The sequence below is a fragment of the Scyliorhinus torazame genome, chromosome 12 (genome assembly GCF_047496885.1).
Source record: "Scyliorhinus torazame isolate Kashiwa2021f chromosome 12, sScyTor2.1, whole genome shotgun sequence".
Taxonomy (NCBI): Eukaryota; Metazoa; Chordata; class Chondrichthyes; order Carcharhiniformes; family Scyliorhinidae; genus Scyliorhinus; species Scyliorhinus torazame.
In genome coordinates this window covers 184,702,417-184,708,133 of record NC_092718.1, presented here as the reverse complement: position 1 = coordinate 184,708,133, position 5,717 = coordinate 184,702,417, and the positions used below count along the sequence as shown (strand labels likewise).

At 41.4% G+C, this 5,717-nt stretch overlaps 1 long non-coding RNA gene across 1 annotated transcript; it reads right to left on the bottom strand.

The window, feature by feature from the left end:
- Positions 1-676: 676 nt before the first annotated feature.
- On the bottom strand, positions 677-3,022 carry LOC140386794 (uncharacterized). Its single transcript, XR_011933674.1, has 2 exons — positions 2,864-3,022; positions 677-850 (listed from the first exon to the last, which is right to left on the bottom strand). It is a non-coding gene; the product is annotated as an uncharacterized lncRNA (long non-coding RNA).
- Positions 3,023-5,717: the final 2,695 nt, after the last annotated feature.

Below are 5,717 nucleotides of genomic sequence, written 5' to 3'. Positions count from 1 at the left end.
GATCTGCATGTGTATTATAAGTTATATGTTTTACTGTTGTAGTTCTACCATCCAGCCAGCAGGTGGGGCGAGTACTGATTCCCAGGACCCGGATGCACGATGTGTTCCTGTCGAAGATGTTTGTAAGGAGTTGATAGCAGTAACAGATTAGAGCAGCTCTGTAGTGTCTTAGTGTAAGTTAATGTTAGACATTTATTTCCAACTGTATTCACCTTAGACATTTTAGTTATTCATTAATGTAGTGTTCGTAATAAATAGCTTTGTTTATAAAACAAAGTCTAATGTGCTTTGTTCTCATCAGCCCAAAGAACATTACAACTTGACCTAGCATGAAGATTGCATTTGGAAACATTTGCCCTTATAATTGTAATGCTGATGCACATGTCAGTGCAAAACAGGCACTGTGTAAATGCACCCAATTTTTCCATACGTTCATTAAATGATACCGGAATTATATAAAAATGTAGGAAATGTGTGCTGCTTTACAGTAAGCATATGAAGCAATGTAATATTGAATTGTGAAATGATGATGGTTTACATTCCAAATAAAATCAGAGATGCTTTTGTCTGCTTGTACAGCATTCTATTTCAGAACAAAATACTGGACAGCAATTTGAATATTAATGAAATTTAGCTGCCAACTGATCAAACAAAATAAATCTTGCAATTAAAAATGTTAATCTTAATTAATTTCAGTTTTAATTGCGTGTTTGATTGATGCCGTTGCCACCAGTACATTTGTACGTGTTACCTTTGCGACTATTATTTCTGATGGCCACGTTGGCTGTCTGCTTTGACTTGTGAGCAACAATGTCAGTCTTGCCTTGACTGTTCGCAAGGGGTAACTTTTCTGTCAGGAAAAGGGCAGATTATAAATTGGATAAATTAGTACAAGGAGGTGGTTATGCAGAGCCAACCAGAAATACTGAAAATCTTTTGCCTGCTGATGAAAGAACAATTTTTTAAAAAAAATTACTTTTCAAATAATTCCCAGTCTTTGGTAAAACGAGTGACTTCCCGAATAGAATAATCAACACAACTGAATGAATGGCATCTGTGAATTCTTTGTTATGTTTGACGTATTTGAAGTGGATACGCTTCAAAAAGTACTTGGTTTGCTGCAAAGCCCCAAGATTGAGGGGGTGCGACATAAATTCAAGTCTTTCTTACTATTCTTTCAAATTGGAAAGACCTTTCTGTCTCTGTCCTTGCCCTGTGGCCAGCCTTCCTCAGGATTTCTTCCTCATTCTGTTTCCCATCCCTGCCCACTGCCTACCATCTGTAACCTCTGTCAATAACACTTTTTAAAAAAAGAATCACCAAGAAAAATTAATGCATTAATCATGAAAGTTAAGTGCAATTAACTGACAGCTCCATATGAAATCTCTATTATTTATTTATATGGTTGCAGAAAACTGTTTCCTTGGGGTGCCTATGAAGGATTTTTAGCATCTGTTGCTTCACTCGCCTTCCACCCTGATCTCTGCCGCATTTTCTTTAATGAGTCTTGATTTTTGTCAGAATGACCTTCTCTACAATTTGCATTGTATGTTTAGATTATAATTTTGAATTTTTAGAGTCTTTCTATTTGGAGTAATGCCAATTGTATTGCAACAGTTTATTGATCAAAAGTTTGAGGCTTCAAAAAGTGTGCGGCATCCTGAGAGTTCGATGAGTATTTTTCAGCTGTTGGAGGTTTTCGAAAAGCCAGGTTGTAGTCGGTCATCCCAATTCAGGCCAGCGATGACAACCTTCGACACAATTTGGCCCAATTAAATTAAATTCTTGCTTCTCCGGGATGCACGGTCTTCCCATGAATTCAGGCCAGTTAGAGTTGTCAAGGGAAATGAGTGTCATTAGCATTTATTGCCCATTTCAGAGGGCATTGCTGTAGATCTAAAGTCACAAAGGGGGCAGACCAAATAAGGACAGAAGATTTCCTGAACCAGATGAGGGTTTATGACAATTCCAATTTTTATTGAGTACAAATTTCACCATCTGCAGTGGTGGAATTTGAACCCATTCCTCAGAGCATTGCCCTGGGTCTGTCACTAGCCTAGTGACAACACCACTATGCCACCACCTCCCTACATGTCTCACAAATGTAGTGTGAACTGCCACCATATTAAGTCCCACCTGCACCTTTCCCATCAAGTTAGCTAGGTTCAAATTGACCCCATTACCTTGTGACAGGAATGAAAATACTGGAGGAATAGTCTTTGTCTTACAGATTTATTAGAAGTAATGATTGTCACAACACAGTGATGTGAAGGACGGAAAAGATCCTGCATTACAGTTGCTTGAGTTCAGTAGCAGTAGCCAACCTTCTATCTTCTTTTCTTCTTGTTACAATGGTATAGTTATTATATCCTCTGCTGCATGCCCTTATGTCATACACCTCCCATGACCTTTAAGTGGAGTTAAAAAAGCTTACCATGTGTTCAGCAGTTCAAAGACTGACTGTCTCTGTACAATTTACAACCTGTCTAACTGTACCAGAGGATTTGAAAAGTGACTCCTTATATGCCAGAATGCCAGAAGGTCAGAACTACACAAAGATCAAGCAACTATCTTTATGACTCCAGCTTGTATGAACCACTAGAGAACATTAAGGATTTGAGCTGATTTGGATGTTTTCCAAGTACTCTCTGCTGCAATATGTTACTGCAGAAATTAGTTCATGAAGTGGCAAAACACAGATTTACCTGGGGGCAGACAACACTGTGGACTGCTACCTGCTTGGCGTTCTTCATTGATATACATCTTGCTGAACTACCCAGTGAATCGATGTAATCAGGAATTTCTCTGTCACTATCTTTTAGTTACAAAATGACAACCTCTGCTGAAATGGGACAGTGCTCACCGGTGACATAAAAGAAGGCTACGAAGTTTTAACAATCATTGTGGCCCGGATTTCCTCGTTCCCAGCATCAGTTTTCGGCATCAAGTCAAAGATTTCTCCAGCCATTCTGCAGCAGTGATGTAGCAGGCTAAGCAGCCAATCAGGTTAAAGTATTCACACAAGCTGCAAATCAAGAAGTGAGCGTATTTGAATCTCTTCACTTTTAATTTTAAGTTTCACCTATAGCCAAATAAATGATTGGGCATACAAATGGGATTAAGAAGACAACATATCAAACTTTTTTTTAAATGGTGAAAGATATAGAAAGTCAGATGAAACAGCAAGAGGATGTTTATAGCAGATGCCAAATTGATCTTACAAGTGTGCACAGAAAGCTCAAAAGGGAGATGAAAATGAAAAGAGAGGTAAAGGTAAAATATGAGAAGAAACTGTCAGTTAACATAAATAGAACTCAGAAAACTTATAGCACAGTAGTTAGCACTGTTGCTTCACAGCTCCAGGGTCCCAGGTTCGATTCCCGGCTTGGGTCACTGCCTGTGCGGAATCTGCATCTTCTCCCCGTGTCTGCGTTGGTTTCCTCCGGGTGCTCCAGTTTCCCCCCACAAGTCTCGAAAGACGTGCTTGTTAGGTGAATCGGACATTCTGAATTCTCCCTCTGTGTTCCCGAACAGGCGCCGGAATGTGGTGACTGGGGGATTTTCACAGTAACTTCATTGCAGTGCTAATGTAAGCCTATTTTTGAGGATAATAAAGATCATTTTCAAAAAATAATAAAAGGGCAGTAAGACCATTTAGAGACCAGAAACGGATTAACACCTGCAGGTCGAGGCATGGCTGAAGTACTAAATTCATTCTTTGCATTTGTCTTTCCCAAGGAATGAGATGCTGACGAGGAGATAATTGAGATAATGGATGAGCTAATAACTGATACAAAAGAGGAGATATTGGGAAGGCTGACTGTACTTAAACATTGTACAATGACCAGGACTGGATGGGGTGCATCCACGGATGCTGAGGGAGGTAAGGGTGGAAATTGCAGAGGCACTGGGCATAATTTTCCAAACCTTAGATACAGGTTTCGTGCCAGTTGACTGGTGAATTATTTAAATAAGGGTGTAAGTTTAAAACCAGCAGCTAGGTCAGTCAGTTGTGGGAAAGCTTTTTAGAAGTAATAACTGGGACAAAATAAACAGACACTTAGGAAAGTGCAGTTTAATTGAGGATAGCCAGCATGGAGTTGTTGAAGGCAAATTGGGCTTCATATGTAGCGACATAGAGTACAAAAGCAAATAAATAATGATTGTAAAACATTGGTTTGGTCTCAACTGAAGTCCAATTCTGGCTAATGGACATAAGGAGGATGTGAAGGCATTGTAGAGTGTGCAAAAATATTTTACAGATTGGTTTCAGGGCTGTGGAACTTCATTTATGTGGATAGATTGGAGAAGGTGCGATCATTCTCCTTAGAGATGCAAAGAGTAAGGAGGCGATTTGATAGAGGTGAGAAAAATCATGAGGGTTCTAGACAGCGAAGACAGGGAGAAACTGTTCCAATTAAAGGGTCATGAGCTAGAAGCCACTGATTTAAGGTGAATGGCAAAAGAAACCACAGCACATGAGGAAAACCCTTATTATGCAGTGAGTGGTTAGGACCTGGACTGCAGGGCCTGAGTGGTTAGGACCTGGACTGCAGGGCCCGAGTGGTTAGGACCTGGACTGCAGGGCCTGAGTGATTAGGACCTGGACTGCAGGGCCCGAGTGGTTAGGACCTGGACTGCAGGGCCCGAGTGGTTAGGACCTGGACTACAGGGCCTGAGTGATTAGGACCTGGACTGCAGGGCCCGAGTGGTTAGGACCTGGACTGCAGGGCCCGAGTGGTTAGGACCTGGACTACAGGGCCTGAGTGATTAGGACCTGGACTGCAGGGCCCGAGTGGTTAGGACCTGGACTGCAGGGCCTGAGTGATTAGGACCTGGACTGCAGGGCCTGAGTGGTTAGGACCTGGACTGCAGGGCCCGAGTGGTTAGGACCTGGACTGCAGGGCCCGAGTGGTTAGGACCTGGACAGCAGGGCCCGAGTGGTTAGGACCTAGACTGCAGGGCCTGAGTGGTTAGGACCTGGATAGCAGGGCCCGAGTGGTTAGGACCTAGACTGCAGGGCCCGAGTGGTTAGGACCTGGACTGCAGGGCCTGAGTGGTTAGGACCTGGACTGCAGGGCCCGAATGTATGTTGGAGGAAGCTGAAATCGTGACTTTTAAAAGAGAATTAAATGAGTCCTCAAAGAGAGAACATTTGTAGCTATGGGGAAAGGGTGAGTTCGTGGCACGAGCTAAATTACTCTTGAAGAGAGCTGCATGGGCATGATGGGCTGAATGGCCTCCTTCTTTGATGCAACTATTCCATGATTTTATCTTTTTGGTTTCTGTTTCTCACTTTGCACTGCCTAATGGGCTTCAGAACAGATTTTGAAAAAATACAAAACTACCAAATACAATATAGTTTAATAACTTCCTTATCTCTGGAGAGACTAACTTATTCATACTTCCTGTGGTTTTGATTAAATGGCTGAGCCTGCAGCTTTAGTGTTCAATTAACCTGAGAGTTGTTATTGGCATCTGAGCTCCTAGCAAACAAAGAAATCCGAAAAGACTGCCTTAAGTCACCCTGTGATGCTCATAACTTATCGGGTCTTTTGAACTTGTGATTAAGATATCAATAATGTACCACCACTGGTACCACCATTATCAGTAATGGAATATTTTATTTTTATATAAATATGAAAACTGTAGTTAATAAAATTTTAAATCTGGTATGAGAAAATTACCTATGATACGCAATACAGTTGATTCCTTCT